The sequence below is a fragment of the Mesoplodon bidens genome (assembly GCF_964165515.1).
Source record: "Mesoplodon bidens genome assembly, chromosome: 4".
NCBI lineage: Eukaryota > Metazoa > Chordata > Mammalia > Artiodactyla > Ziphiidae > Mesoplodon > Mesoplodon bidens.
Genome location: NC_138160.1, coordinates 162,065,629 through 162,082,171, shown reverse-complemented (window position 1 = coordinate 162,082,171; position 16,543 = coordinate 162,065,629). Strand labels below are relative to the sequence as shown.

Sequence of the window (16,543 nt, the reverse complement as noted above, 5' to 3'; positions counted from 1 at the left end):
ACAGATATCCAACAAACAGATGAAAGAATGCTCAACCTTATTAATCATTCGAGAAATGAAAATCAAAACTACAATGAGATATCATCTCACACCAGTCAGAATGGCCATCATCCAAAAATCCACAAACAATAAATGCTGGAGAGGGTGTGGAGAAAAGTAGCTCTGTTGCACTGTTGGTGGGAATGTAAACTGATACAGCCACTATGGAGAACAGTATGGAGGTTCCTTGAAAAACTAAAAATAGAACTACCATATGACCCAGCAATCCCACTACTGGGCCTATACCCTGAGAAACCATCATTCAAAAAGAGTCATGTACCACAATGTTCATTGCAGCTCTATTTACAATAGCCAGGACATGGAAGCAACCTAAGTGTCCATCGACACATGAATGGATAAAGAAGATGTGGCACATATACACAATGGAATATTACTGAACCATAGAAACAAACAAAATTGAGTTATTTGTAGTGAGATGGATGGACCTACAGTCTGTCATACAGAGCGAAGTCAGAAAGAGAAAAACAAATACCGTAAGCTATCACATATATATGGAATCAAAAAAAAAAAAGTGGTCAAGAAGAACCTAGGGGCAAGACGGGAATGAAGACACAGACCTACTAGAGAATGGACCTGAGGATACGGGGAGTGGGAAGGGTAAGCTGGGACAAAGTGAGAGTGTGGCATGGACATATACACACTACCAAATGTAAAACAGCTAGTGGGAAGCAGCCGCATAGCACAGGGAGATCAGCTCTGTGCTTTGTGACCACCTAGAGGGGTGGGATAGGGAGGGTGGGAGGGAGACACAAGAGGGAGGAGATATGAGGACATATGTATATGTATAACTGATTCACCTTGTTATAAAGCAGAAACTAACACACCATTGTTAAGCAATTATACTCCAATAAAGATGTTAAAAAAAAGAGAACAAGATGGTCACCTTATCTTTGATAAAGGAGGCAAGAATATATAATGGAGAAAAGACAGCTTGTTCAATAAGTGCTGCTTGGAAAACTGAACAGCTACATGGAAACGAATGAAATTAGAACACTCCCTAACACCATACAGTTTCCACTGGGGCAGAATTCACTAGACTCTGAGAAGATTCACACTCCAAACTACCACAGTTGGGACGAAGGCTCTTTCAATTGATGTTTTAGTTTAAATTTTATTTCCTGCCCCCTAACATCCATTAAGCCCCCAGGAGAAGGAAAAGGGGATGTGACTAGCAATAGAGAGAAACTTTCTTCACAACAATGGCCATGGCAAGCTTAAGCACTTTTGGTGAAATATCTCTGGGAAGTACTGGCAGAGGAATAAAAGGCAAACTGACACCGAAGTATTGCTTGGTGTGCATTTCCAGGCTCTGCCTTCTTTCTCATCTCTTGGCGGCAAGTGGAGGAAGAGGAGAAAAGGTGAAACTTTTTTATGAACCGGCAGAAGAAGTTTATAACATCCTTTCACTATCTCTGCATAGGTTCTAGTCTCTGCAGCACTACATAAGCTTTGCCCAAAGTAATGAACTGTTGAAAGTCAAATGTAATACTTCACCAAACAACTTAAAAATTCTTGCACACTGGAAAGGATTAAGTTGCAGAGAACACAAATGGACCGAGAACAACTTTTGTCAAGAGAATATTGTGCTAAATGTATAGCCATAGCTCTTTTCCATATGAAGAAACAGTCAGACAGGTAAAAGAACTTGGTCAAAATCACACAAGTAAGTAGGACAGAATCTGGTCTGTCTGTCGTAAGGGTTGTGTTCTTTAACCACCAGGCTAGCTTTTCTCAAATCTGATTCATGCATGGAATAACTATACACCTCTGTTTGCCTTGAATATTCCGTTTATACGTATGCCTGCTGCAGTTTTTAATATTGCCCACTTTGACTCCCAAAAGCAACCGAGAATACACAATAATTTGGTCGCTCTATCCATGGACCACTGTGGTGGGACTGCCCAGGAAGCTTATTAAAAGTGCAGCTTCCTGAGCCCTACTCCAGATCTAGATAAGTTTTCTGAGGGTTGGCTCAAGAATCCAGGTACAAGTCTTTTTAAGTACTTTTGTGGAACCCCCCAGGTGAGTCTCTCACTCTCCTAAGTTAATAAACCATTTATTCTGCCTCCCCCAGATGCCCAGCCAGGTCCTGTTAACGTAGGAATCCCCCCACCACATCAGAGGGATGCTCCCAGCCAAGTAATCTCTGAAGGCTTAGAGAATCTGAATGGTCTCACGCTGGCCCACCTGCGATGACAAACCTCCTCCAGAGCATTCCCCTTCACAATTTACCTTCTACCACTCCCAAAGGCAGTCCACTCCAATGAGGCCTGACTTCATCTGTCCTAACGTGCACCCGCTGATTCAAGCAGTTTAGGAATAGAAGGTGCTGTGCTTCTCAACCATGGTGGCCCAACCTCTAAAATGGTAGTCGAAGCAGTCTCTACCTCCTGGGCATATCACCTCTGCAACAGCCCCATTAAACGAATGTCCCATCTTTGCTTTTTCAGGGTCGGCAACAGGGAGTCCCCTCCTAAAGAAGGTTCTCTCTCATTGCCACACTATCAAAGGCTGCCCCAAATGTGGTTACTTCCTGTGGCCCTGAGCAGGCTAAGGGCAGAGTTGTCTCTTTCCTTCTCTGAGTCGGACCAAATCATCTTAGTAACAACTCTTCACACTGTTGACCATGTTTTTCACGGGGGCTGCTGCTGAGCCTTTATCTCATCCTTTCATGGTGGAGAGAGAGAGGATTCTGATGATTTTTACTTCTAGGGGAGAGGGGACTGTAGTGATGATGTTGTCATTTTGTATTATGTCCTTTTGTCATGAATTTGTTTTCAGTCTCACGTTAAAATGGGCCCACCATTCCCACTTTGTGAGGTCATTCAGCACCCTCATTTTGCACCTTTTAACATCTCTCTCAGTATCACTTGGAAATGTTTGAAATGGCATGAGCTTGTCCTCACATTCCTATCAGCTGTAAACCCGGAGCCCCGACATGAACCTAACCACTGAGCAGAACTCCTCTACACTGGGTAGGCCCCTTAACCTCTTGTTTTTTTTAAGTCCTCAGTTGTAAAAATGTGAGGGTGCTATGAATTTATATTTGGGGCAGGACAAGGTCGAGAGGAGTGTGTCTTTGCTTTTATTCTTCCAAACTGGAATGTCTTCCTTCTCTTCCCCGTGGGTCCAAATCTCACTTGTCCTTCAGGCCCACTGCCAAGGAGTCTCCCCTGATTCCGCAGTCCACACAAATCTCTGCCTCTTAGGGTCAGTGCCATACAACCTAGCTGTCTCTTAACGTTAATCTTGCCTCTCAAGCCAATCTCAGAATGTGGGTCTCTCTTGCCCTCCTGTGGCCCCTGGGGCTGTGCCAGCCCACCGGCACGTCCCACGTGGGGTGTCTACTAGACTAGGGCATGGGTGGGGAGGCCCAGGTGTGAGGGGCCAGGCAGAGTACCTCTGCCTCCACCCTCCACAAAACTGCCCCTCCTCCTGAAGCCTGCCCCTCAAGTCACAGGTTCCTCATATGACCTCACTGGGTAGTGATGCCCTCACAGGCCTTCTCACAGTTTCCATGGCAGGGTAACTATGCAAACGTGCTGCCCTCAGAGAAACTTCCCTACCCTGGAGGTAACTTCTTTCCTTGGAGAAAGTTCTCCACCAGATAGCAATCTCTTTGGTTGCCTGAGAGAGAATGTCTGACTAGATCTTCTATATTTACTCTAACCTGTCCTCTGTTCCCTGGGAGGGCAGTGCAGCAGGTACAACGGGACCGGGCATCTGTACAAGAGGCATGGCGTACACACAACCTCCCCTGGCTGCCACATGTTCCTGAGGGGCTTGCCCACCACATACCGCTGAGCACTCTCCCAGCTCTAAGTGATACCAGTGACCTGGGACACCTTCAGTGACCCACAGGGCTCACTGCTGAGGACAAGTGAAAGGTCATCCCTGGACAAGTGTGCAGGAAGTTTCTGATCTTTATAAATGTAGCCTTCCCCTTTGGGCTACAGGATGCTTCCTTTCAGACCCTTTCCTGATTGGCCTCTTAGCAATAGACAAGTGCATTTTTGTTGGCAAATGGTAAACGCAGCAGTTTGAGGAAGACGGCCGCTCCTGAAGCGCACCTGCAAACCCAGGCACCTCTGTGCTGTCATGTAAACGTCTATATCGGTCCCCTCAGACACATCCCACACTGAGCTGCTGAGTACTAGGGGAGAGGGTGGTGCCATATTCATGGGAAGACCGGAAGAACGAAGGGGGGAGTGATGAAGTGCTAATGAGACTGGAGGGCTGAGGAGATGGCGTCCCAGGAGGCTGGGTTGATGTGAGCCTAGACTTGGTACCCAGACCCCGGTTCTGAGTCTCCTGATCACTCTGCCTCAGTATTCGGCCTTGTTCTAATCGACATAAAAGTATCAGAGGGCTAGAGTTCAGTGTGGTTGAAACAGGCTGTATAAATGGGGCCCAAGAGGGGTTGCCAAGGTGAGAGGGGTTCTTAACCAATTTATATTAGATTATTTCTTTCCAAAACTTGAAAGACATTTCCATTAAAGCCTCAGAAGTGACACACTGCAAGAAATGTTTTCTCTCTTGTGGAAGGGAGAGATGGAGAGGATCATGATTGCAATTTCTTTTGGGTTCTACTGTTTTCCCTGGAAACAGTGAAGAGACTTCCTCATCTGCTGCAGCCTTAGGCTCTGGGGATTGCTTTTGCAGCCAGTGTCCCTTCTCTAGGGACTCATAGAGGTGATGGGCCAAGGCTGTGTTTTGGATGTCAAGTAGATTAAAGGTCTTCAGCCAGAAACTGGGAGAGACATGAGAGAGGGAAATTCTGGCAGGAGACTATGCACAGCAGAAGTGACTGATCAGTTCTGATTTTCTCCTTTGGCCCCGCCAGCAAAGGTGGAAGCAGAGAAGCCAGTCCCCAGACGTGCTCCGAAAAGAAAGCACTCTCTGGAAATGTCGGACAAAGACCTGGGTAGCCCCAGACCCCAAATCCGGTGATTGTAGCATGGTGCCAGGAGGCAGACCCCACAGAATCTTGCAGGTGGGCCATCCTGAAGAGAGGGCAATGGTTTAACTGCCTAAGGCAGCGAATGCCTCTTCCTCCAGTGACCCCTCCCACCCCCCCACCCCCCCACCCCCCCCGCCCCCCACTGCCCACTGCCACAGAGTAGAACCTGCGTCGTTCTGTCTGAGCCTTCCCCAGCCAGGAGCCTCCTTCTACACTAAATGGCCATAAGCCAGGAGCCTCAGAAACTGAGGTTTGTAATGAGAGTCTGCCCTGAACATCCCAGGGCTGAAGCTGGCCTGGAAAAAAACCTGACATTCCTCTGCTCAATCCTCAGGGGCCCCTTTGTGAGCTGAAGAAAGAAAAGTCTGCACTCTGTGAGCCAAGGAGGATGCAGGAGCAGAGACGGGGTGCAGAGAAGCCTTAGCAGTCTACCCCATGGGCTCCTGCCCTGAGCCATTGTCAGCCGCCACCACAAACCAGGGTGGAGCTGGGCTTTTTGAAACGGAAAGCAGCAATCTGTGGCTTCCCAAAGAGCCTCCTGCCTGGGGTCTCAGGAGGCAGGATAGAGAGACCCAGGTAGACCTGCTCCCTGAAGCAAGAACAGGATGGAGAGTCAAGTAGCATGCACCCTGCCCTGAGGTTCACATGCTCCTTTATTGCCAGCCCTTTCTGTCCCCAGTGGGGTCCCTTACTGCTCAATAAAATGTTTTTGTGTAACAGATTTCTAGGGTCGCCAGTGCTCAGACTTAGGTCACTACCCTGTGCTAGGCACTCCTGCCACCCGGGAAAGGATCCAAAGGTTGAACAGCTTCAGGGGGTGCCAGGGATCAGAGCAAAAACTTGAGAGGCTGGGGATGAAGGAGTTTGGGCACAGTCCCTAAAGCATCTCAGTGGTTGAGCTTCTGTGAGAAGGCACATCCCCAGTGTGTGTGTGTGTGTGTGTGTGTGTGTGTGTGTGTGTGTGTTGGGGGGAGAGGGTTCCTAGAGGAGGCAGCTAGCGGGAGGGCCTGAGGCTGGAAATGGGGAATGGCGTGCGGCCTCTGAGCAAGCACAGGCACTTAGCCCTTGAGGTTTCTGGGAAAGCCAGAGCCAAAAGGGCCACGAGATAAGGCAAGTGTAGCAGCAGAACCCAGGTGCCAGGTCTTTCCTCAGAACCTATACTTCTCCACGAGGCCGGGCCTTCCACACTGAGGTAGGAGGGATCCTGGCCAGAAGGTCAGCCAGCAGCTCTGGGAGGAAGGTTGCTGCGGTGGGGGCTCTGCTGCCATGGAAATCACTTCATTTCCTTCCACTCAAATAGCCTGCTGACTGGATTCCTGCTCTGTTGAGTAAAAGAGTCGCTGGCTCTCCCCATAAGGTCGTTCCGTTCACATCCCAAAAGTCCCTCTATTCAGGCGCTGGGGAGGTGTAGCGACTCCTGAGGGCGCTCTTTCCTGAGGCTGGCTGACAGAAGTGGGGGAGGTTCCTGATAGTTCCCAGGCGCTGGTTGAAGTCCCCAGAGAATGGTCCTGCAGGGTGGGGAGTCAAGTAGGTGGAGAGAGCAGGTCGGGGGCAGAGGGCCCCGTCCTGAATCCAGAGCTCACAAGGTTACCCCACCCCATTTCCAGAAACTATCTCTTCCCCCACACCAGTCCCCATGGCCCAGTACCGGGAAACCGGGAGCCCAGAGCACTTGCGGCCACAGAGACCCTTGCACGCAGCCCTCGGGGTGGGCGGGGCCGGCTGCAGGCAGATGGGGACGAGGTGTGCTCCTGGGAGGCCTCGGGCTGAAGGTGGCCCTCTCAGAGAAGCACCCCAGCTTGGACAGGAAGGTTAGAGGCGGGCGAGAGCAACCTAGGGCGCCCCCTCGGAGCAGTGGGAGTGGGAAGGGGGGGCGGAGGGAACCCGCGATGGGAGGCGAGTGGGCTCTCCGCAGAGGCCAGCTTAGCCCGCGGGAGCTGCCTCTGAGCAGGGGGCGGAAGGGCAGTGCTGCCCTGTGGCTGCCGGGCTTCGCGGATCGCGGCTCTCCGCACACGGGTCGCAGGGTCCTGTGACTCTGTATCCCCTCCCTCAACCCGGCCCCTTCGCGAGGCCGTGCCGCTGGGTGGCTTGTGTCGACGGGCAGAACCCCATCGCCCGCCCCTCTCAGACCCGCCTCTGCCCGCCTGCCTGGCCCTGCGCAGCTTGCGGCCCCGGGGCCTCGAAGTTCCCCGCGCACTCAGCCAGAGGCCTCTGCTGTGTCTGCTGCTCCTGCTGGGTCTGCTGCTGCGGCTGGTAACCCGCGTGCAGGCCACTCCGGGTACCTCCAGCACCCCAAGCCCGCGGGAGCGCACGCGGGCCCTGATGCGGGACTTCCCGCTTGTGGACGGGTGGCTGCAGTGTGTGCGGGCTGCTGGGGGCTGCTGGGGGCCGCTGGGGGCCTAGCCTGGCCCCGGGCAGGGGAGGAGGTCTGGAGCATGCAGCACTAGTGGGGAGGCTCCCTCACACCACCCCTGGATGTCCTCTCCATCATCTAGGGATGCCCTTCCCCTTCTCTGTCATCCCCTCCCTGGTGGGAACCCCTCAGCCCAGGCCTCAGGTGCTCCTAGTATAGTCTGTGTGACAGTGTGAGGTGGGGGACCCCCAGGCTGGCCCAGGCCAGGCAATGTGTCCTGCCTGATCCCAAGACCTAAGGAGCCCACCCATTTGCCTTGACCTCCCTCCAGCCACAACGACATGCCCCTGGTCCTGAGGCAGTTTTACCACCACGAGCTACAGGATGTTAATCTGCACAATTTCAGCCATGGCCAGACCAGCTTAGACAGGCTGAAAGACGTGCTCATGGGTGCTCAGGTACCAAAGGGACACACAAGGTGCCACCATGGCTGCTGGGGAATGTGGGGCAGTTTGGGGGCCTCAGAGACCACAGGTTAGTCACGTTGGAACTAAGTTACCATAGTGACCTAGAAAGTGCCATGCCATGGATGCTGGGGGCTACAGGGGTCACAGTGAGCCAACCTGACGGGCTTCCAAGTACCACAGAAAAATCAACACATTACATGTGACTTCTGGGCATAGAGTGCTGTGCCAGCTGAGGAGGCTATGAGAAGCCCAAGGAGCTCCAAAGCCCAAACTAAGCCCTGGCCTTCCCTCAGTTCTGGTCAGCCTAGGTCCCATGCCAGACCCATGAACGGGATGCTGTGTGCCTCACCTTGGAGCAAATTGACCTCATCCGCCTCACGTGTGCCTCCTATTCTGAGCTGGAGCTTGTGACCTCAGTTAAAGGTAGACGGGGGAACTTCCCTGGTAGTCCAGAGGTTAAGACTCCACGCTTCCACTGCAGGGGGCTCGGGTTTGATCCCCGGTGGGGGAACTAAGAGCCCTCATGCTGCGCGGCACGGCCAAAAAAAAAGGTAAACAGACTGGTGGTGGTGGGTGTTAGGGATTTCAGTAAGCTACCTCTGCCTCTGAAAATGATCATCTGATCTACCTGTCCCCAGCTCGCAACAATACCCGGAAGTTGGCTTCCCTCGGTGGTGTGGAGGGCGGCCACTCACTGGACAGTAGCCTCTCCATCTTGCATACCTTCTATGCGCTGGGTGTGCGCTACGTGACACTCACCCACACCTGCAACACGCCCTGGTGAGCACAGTGCAGATGGTAAGGGCCCAGTGAGGCAGGGATCTGCCCAAGATCATGCTGGGGCCCAAAGCAAGTTTACCCCTGGGATCCGGCCGTGAACCTGGGGTGGGGAGGGGAATGGAGGTTTGCAGGACAAGACTGAATCCCCAGAAGGGCCCTCCTACTGCCAGGCACAGCCCAGTTTGGGTCCCTCCTCTTGCACCAGGGAGTTGCAGGTGTAGACGGTTCAACAGAACCTCTTTCTAGGCTCTTGTAGCCAAATCATGGCTACCGGTCAGACTGCCTCCTGGACAACCTGCAGGGCACAGAGCTCAGCAAAGGGTATCCACCCCTTCTACAGCAGTGTCAGTTGGCTGACTGGCTTTGGCAAGGTAAGGACCCGGTTTCCATACCCTGCCCCACATGAATGTACAGCCCCGTCTGTTCCCTACAGATAAATGCACACAAGATAAATGCAGCCCTGATGCCCTCTCCCCATCCTGTCCCTGTAGAAGGTGGTGGCAGAAATGAACCGCCTGGGCATGATGGTGGACTTATCCCATGTCTCGGATGCTGTGGCACGGCGAGCCCTAGAAGTGTCACAGGCACCTGTCATCTTCTCCCACTCAGCTGCCCGGGGTGTGTGCAAGAACACTCGGAATGTTCCTGATGATATCCTGCAGCTTCTGGTGAGAGACTGCCCGGGCCCTCAAACCTAAAGCAAGAGGTTCAAACCAAGAGACCTTGAACCTGAGCCTCTTCTCCCTCAATTTCCTCAAACGCCAGGTTAAATATCTCCTGCCCCCAAAACCCACGGTCCACAGCCCCTGAACTCTTGAGCCTTAGGTGGGGGTCTAGGTGGTAAGATACTCCTCCAAACCCGGAAACCCAGGGCCAAGACACCACCCAGACCAGGGCTGCGGCTCCTCCATTCACACAAACCCAGAGAAGAGATGACTCTGACCTCAAAGCCAGGGCTGAACACCTTCCTCACAGGGGCCGAGAGAGTGAACAGGCAGCTGGCTGTGCTGGTGGCCAAGCTGACTGTCCACCGGTCTGCCCCTGCAGAAGAAGAACGGTGGCATCATGATGGTGTCCTTGTCCGTGCGGGTGCTGCAGTGCAACCCGTTAGCCAACGTGTCTACTGTGGCAGGTGAGCCTCACCCTGGGCTCTCTGAAAACTCTTGATTTGGAGCTGAAGCTGGGTCCAAATTTGGGGAGGACTTCAGAAGAGCCCCAGTGGTTTGACCCACCTGTTGGCAATAGGTACAGCTCCCCCAAACCCAATAATGGACGGTACACAGCACCTTGGTGCCATGTGGAATTGGAGCCACGGAATCAAAACTGCGATACTGATGGGTATCAGGGAGGCTGTCAGATACAGAGCCTGGGTGCTGCCCATCTGTGCCTCTGCAGGGGCTCCTAAAGCGCACTGCCCCTACCTCTGGCCAAGGGACTGGACAGCTCCTTAGGTCTCTGGGGTCTTCATCAGTTGTACTCTTGTTCCTCTCTCATCCTCCACACCTGGGGAAAGAAGCCCCCACAGGTTCTCAAGGAGAGTGGGAGGCAGGGTGAATCTTGGGTGGGAAATGGCCCAAACAGAGGGCTCTGGGGTCCACTCCAAATCTGAAGTCCAGTCTAGAGCCAGCTGGGATCACTTCAGATCAAACCTCAGGGACCTCTAGTTGGTACTCTTGGTGCCAGGCCATGAAGGAACTGGCCTGTTTGGCCTACAGGATGCAAAAAGGGGAATCAACAGAGGCCAGTCATCACCCCCACCCCTGCCCTGGAAGCCCCACACTGCTGACTTTCCATTCTTCAGATCACTTCGACCACATCCGGGCAGTCATTGGATGCAAGTTCTTCGGGATTGGCGGAGATTATGATGGAGCTGGCTGGTGGGTGCTTCCCCGTGGCTTGTCTCAGCCTGGCTGGGCAGCAGTGGGGCTTTCACAGCCACCGTGCCCACCACACTGCGGTCCTCATGGCCTTGACCACAGCCTCAGGTGTGCTGGCCCAACTGGTATCTCCTCTCTCCTAAGGTCTGCTTCCTGGGCTCTCCTGTCTGTTTGGCCCTACTCTAGGTCATCATATTTGTCTAAAACACCACACAGAGCTCATCTGCCCAGCATCTGCGCCCATCCAGTGCCAGGAGACCCACGGCCTCTGAGCAGACTCTTAGCAAGGTCTGGGCTGGGCTGACCATCTTCTCTGCCTGCAGTTGGGTCTGTGCATGCAGGAGGGTCAACCCAGTTCTTAAAAAGCTTTTCTTCTCTTTATAAATGGAGGCAAAAATTGCATTCAGGGAAAGGCATAGATGTTAACAGTACAACTCAATGACTTGATGAATAGTTGAGGCGCTTTTGGGGTCTTCCTCTGAAGGATGAAGAGCAGGAGTGAATCATTTACTCTCTCCAAGCCTCCATTTTCCATATCTGACCAGGGCTGGGGTTCAGTGGACCCTGGACACATAGGGCTTTGGTTCTGACTCAGGACCAGGGAACAGGTCTGAGGCCCAATAGCTGGCTGGCTGGCGGCCACACAGGTTCCCACAGGGCCTGGAGGACGTGTCCATATACCCGGTACTGATAGAGAAGTTGCTGGGGCGTGGCTGGAGTGAGGAAGAGCTCTGGGGTGTGCTTCGAGGAAACGTGCGGCGGGTCTTCAGACAGGTGGGACAGGTATGCTGGGCTGGGCAAAAGAGTAGCTCTGAGCAGGTGGTCCAAGCAGGTGTACGCGGGGGTGCTGTGAGAGGTGCTGCCCGCTGACTGCCGCCTCCAGGTACGGGAGGAGAACGAGGGACAGAGTCCCTTGGAGGATGAGTTCCCAGATGAGCTGGGCAGCTCTTGCTGCTCCGTCCTCCCACGTCTGCATCAGAGCGAGGATCTGGCTCCAGACCAGAAACTAACCAGAGCTGCGGTTTGTGGGAATCCCATTTTGTCACCTAAGTGGTCATTCTCAAAATCTTGCCCCCACATGGGCCCAGGCCTCACAGTTATTGCTGCTTTCCCAGTCCTCATTGTTTGGCTCTGGTGATCCAGTTAATCCTGCCAGATGTCACTTTGGCAGTCACAGATACCCCACAAAGTTTCCTTGCATGCGAGCACAAACATTTCCTGAAAATAAATGTTTCAGAAATGGAATCAGCACGAGTGTCCTTCTCCGTGGTGGGGTCTGTGGTGCAGGCTCCCAATACTCGGGTTTGGTGGGGGACCCTGCAGTTTAGACAACGGATACTCAAGGAAGACCTGTTGGCAGTGGCCTGAGGAAACCCAGGTGGCTTGGCTCAGCACTGGAGAAGACAGTGGGTGGCTCTGGCTGTGGGAGGGTGGACCTTACTCGGTTCCCTCTGTGTGGCTCACCTCAATCCACATCCTGACCCACTGAGTACCACCCGGGGATCTTTCAGGGAATTCTGGTTCAGATGCCCAAGAAGAGAACATGCCTAGATCACAAATGATCTTTGTACCTATTTGGACAGAGCCCAGAATCTCAGGCTACTTAATGGGCCATGGACCCCCAATGGCTAGACTGCTCTGGATGTGGGCACACCTCCTCCCCTGTTCCTCAGGGACTTCCTCTCTAATCGGCTCAGGCTACTTAGACAACCACCCCATCTTCCCCAGTTCATTAATGATAATAGCAACTGCACTAATTATATCCAAAATTGAGTTAATACATTGAGTTAATAATGAGAGGTAGGGCTTCCCTGGGGGCACAGTGGTTAAGAATCCACCTGCCAATGCAGGGGACATGGGTTCGAGCCCTGGTCTGGAAAGATCCAACATGCCACGGAGCAACTGAGCCCGTGTGCCACAACTACTGAGCCTGCACTCTAGAGCCCGTGTGCCACAACTACCGAGCCCATGTGCCGCAACTACTGAAGCCCGGGTGCCTAGAGCCGGTGCTCCACAACAGGAGAAGCCACCACAATGAGAAGCCTGTGCACCGCAACGAAGAGGAGCCCCACTCACCGCAACTAGAGAAAGCCCACGTTCAGCAATGAAGACCCAACACAGCCAAAAATAAACAAACAAATAAATAAATAAATAAAATTTAAAAAGAAAAAAGATACAATACAGTATTGTTAACCATAGTTGCCATGCTGTACATTACATCCCAGAATGTATTTGTCTTGTAACTGGAAGTTTGTATCCTCTGACCACCCTCACCCATTTCCTCCCAACCTCACCCCCATAGGTTAAAATTTTAAATAGAGAAGCCCAGATAAGCTTCAATGAGAAGATGACATCTGAGCAGAGATTTGAGTTAGCCAAGTTGGTAGCTAGTGGAAGAGTGCACAGGAGAGGAAAGGGCCAGTGCAAAGACCCTGGGGCAGGAGCTTGTCTGGTGTGTTAGAAGAACAGGAAGGAGGCCACTGTGGTTGCAGCACAGAAAGGAGAAGAGGGTAATGGAAGTCAGATACACAATGGATGGGGAGCAGTAAGCAGATAGGACACAGTGGTCAGACCCCAGATGGCCCTGTAGGAAGCTCTGTGGGCTTTGTTAGCTCTTCATGATAGGAGCCAGTGAAGGGTTTTAAGGAGAGGAGTGGCATGACTGATCACATTCCCCATGAACACGGTGACTGCTGTATGAAAAACAGACTGTGGGGGCCACGGTAGACACAGGCAGGTCAGTTAGAAGGCTCTTCAGTCACCGATGTCAGAGATGATGGTGGCTCAGGATGGAGAGATAGTAAGGGAGGTGGTGAGAAGTGGTCACATTCTAAACATATTTTGAAGGTAGAGCAACAGGAGTAAAATGAAGAAAATCAAAATCCTATGTCCCAGAGATAACTGTTAATTTATTTATTCTAAGCAAACATGGTCCTCTCTAAGAACCACAAAGCTTGCCAAGGATGCTCTTCTCAGAGGTACTAACTTTTTACTCCTCAGCCTACTCCGGCCTGGCCTCCCCCTCTGCCACTCTCCCCAAACTGCTCTGATTAAAGTCACCAATTACCTCGAAGTGGCTCAATCTACGAGACACTGACCTGTCCTCAATCTTGTTCTGCTAGCAGCACATGGCGTGGTGGAGCCTCCCCTCTTCCTTGATCTCTCTCCTCCCTGGGTTCGTCGACCGCACACTCTCCCAGTTTTTCTCTCTACCCTTGCTTTTCAGTCTCTTTTGCTGGTTTCACCTCCTCCCCTCACATGTTGAGGTTGCTCCTCAGTTGTGGGCCCTCTTCCCTTCTAATTTCACACATCCTCCCTCACAAATTTATTCACTCCCATGGTTTAAAATATTGGCCATGATCATCTCCAAAGGCATCCCAACCTCACACCAACTGCTCAAAACACATCCCCACTCGGATGTCTTAAGGGCATCTCCTACTCAACATGTAGAAAACAAAGCCTTGATCTTCCCTCCTAAGCCTTGTCCTCCGTCTCCAATTATTTATTCAACAGACACTTACTGAGCCCCTAAGATATGCCAAGCACTGGTAGGCACTAGAGATAAAATGATGAGGCAGGAGGGAAAGGTTCAATAGAACAGAGGGTTATAGAAAGGGAACTTACAAATATGTGTGAAGCTAAAACTGTGCATGGTGCTATGAAGGAGCAGTTACATAAGGCTGTGGGAGTCTAGGTCAGCAGGGAAGAGAGACTGATGGGGGTTGAGGAGGGCCTCCCTTAAGAAATAATCTCCGGGGACTTCCCTGATGGCGCAGCGGTTCAGAATCCGCCTGCCAGCACTATTTACAATAGCCAGGACATGGAAGCAACCTAAGTGTCCATCGACAGACGAATAGATAAAGAAGATGTGGCACATATATACAATGGAATATTACTCAGCCATAAAGAGAAATGAAAGTGAGTTATTTGTAGTGAGGTGGATGGACCTAGAGTCTGTCCTACAGAGTGAAGTAAGTCAGAGAGAGAAAAACAAATACCGTATGCTAACACACATATATGGAATCTAAAAAAAAAAAAATGGTTCTGAAGAACCTAGGGGCAGGACAGGAATAAAGACACAGACATAGAGAATGGACTTGAGGACACAGGGAGTGGGAAGGGTAAGCTGGGACAAAGTGAGAGAGTGGCATGGACATATATACACTACCAAATGTAAAGTAGATAGCTAGTGGGAAGTAGCTGCTTAGCACAGGGAGATCAGCTCAGTGCTTTGTGACCACCTAGAGGGGTGGGATAGGGAGGGTGGGAGGGAGATGCAAGAGGGAGGGGATATGGGGATATATGTATACGTATAGCTGATTCACTTTGTTATAAAGCAGAAACTAACACAACTATGTAAAGCAATTATACTCCAATAAAGATGTTAGAAAAAAATAATAGTGTTGTGAAATAAAAGACATGGTAAGTGGTGGCATTTGGGAATTGTTTGTTGTATTACAATGAAACCTTCACGAACTGTAATTTGTTGGTTATGCCATATCTATGTATTTTTATTTTTACTATATGAAGTGTCCTTTCAGAATATTTTAGCCACGCCTGTAACAACATTCTGTGTGTGTGTTTGTGTGTGCATACATGCATGTGTGTATATGTATGGGGGGGGGCTGGGCAGGTTACAGGAAAGAGAAGTGTAGAGCTGACAGAGATGGGTCAATCCAGCAGATTTTTGCATTTCCCTTCACCGACACCTTAGGAAAATCCATCCACATCCACATTCCATGTGTTTCTGTTGGGATTGTCAATCCCAGTGTCAGTATACTCCTTGAAGTTTGATACAGATATACCAAGAGAAAGGAGTTCTCTCTTTTCCTTTGGATCCTAAGTTATTAAGATAAGATTAGGAGGTTACTAAATGCCATTTTTCTCACTATGTGTAAAAACCTTGGCTGAGAATGTCTAGTGGGAACCAATGCCAAGAGATTAGAAAAAAGTAAGAGCTGCTTAACATCATTTGATAACCTGGATCAGACTGTTCCTGAAGCCCTTCTTTGGGTAATCTCAATAACATCATCCATTATTTTTTCTTTTGTATCTATGCCAATTTGAGCTGTTTCTGTCTCACGCTACTAAATGGATACCATCTACTTCACCTGAATCATCCAATGGAGATATTTTTTTCATTTCTAAATGGAGGCTTGGGTCAATAAAAAGTATGGGATTCCTAAGAGATAACCAAAGCCCAACCCAAGAATCTCTGACTCAAGTCTTACTCCATCTGGATAAAAATTCAGATTTTGCTTTCTTCGCATGGGACCTTCTCAAACACTCTTGTTTCTCACAGAGTTTGCACTCACTCCTGGGCTACTATGGGGTGACCTTCCAGCCCAATCAAGCCCTGCCCCCAGGTCCCTACACCAATATCAGCCCACTTGGAGATGCAGGAGGGGGCAGTGGAGCAATCAGAGACCCAGTTGGCAGGCTTGAGAGAACCCTTCCTAGCCCCTGTACCTCATCAAACTTCACAGTGTACTGAGTTGATTTATGAGAAAAGGTTATTAAAGTATGTAAAAGTGCCTGCTGGAGAGAAAATTATCTGTATAAACAAAGTGTTATTACAGGAATCGGGGAGGCCACATGCAGGAAAGGTCATTAAAATACGGAAAAACTGGCATATCAATCCCTTCTAAATCACTGATCTCGCATGAGAGAAGTTAAATATCTCTATATCTCACATGTTTCTTTTTGATCATTAGTCCTTCCAGCTCAGAAGGGGACATTCTCAGATGCTAAATTGTTGAGTACTTTAAATTAGATGGAACTTCTAAGACATAAGTTGTAAAGTTGGATTTTTGAAGGAGGGCTCAATTAGAGACTGCGTAGTAATACAAAGCAGGCACTTGAATCTCTAGAGTGTTATTTTCTCTCCTACAAATGAAAGACTAATTTTTTTCCTTTGTTTCATTTGACAAGATTTGATATTTTCCATTCTTTCTCCTAACAAGGGGGAATGCACAACAGTCACCCTGTATACAGTGGTGTAATTCACAGAAATGATTTTCAGGCTTTGGGTTAAGAAAACAAATCC

The 16,543-nt window shown here is 50.6% G+C and overlaps 1 pseudogene across 1 annotated transcript; it reads left to right on the top strand.

The window, feature by feature from the left end:
* The first annotated feature begins 7,162 nt into the window (after nt 1–7,162).
* LOC308615391 (dipeptidase 2-like) lies at nt 7,163–11,635 on the top strand (annotated as a pseudogene). The gene is made up of 10 exons: nt 7,163–7,368; nt 7,705–7,831; nt 8,134–8,263; nt 8,479–8,620; nt 8,922–8,991; nt 9,112–9,288; nt 9,668–9,752; nt 10,422–10,497; nt 11,145–11,280; nt 11,381–11,635. The product of its transcript is annotated as a dipeptidase 2-like (transcript).
* Nucleotides 11,636–16,543: the final 4,908 nt, after the last annotated feature.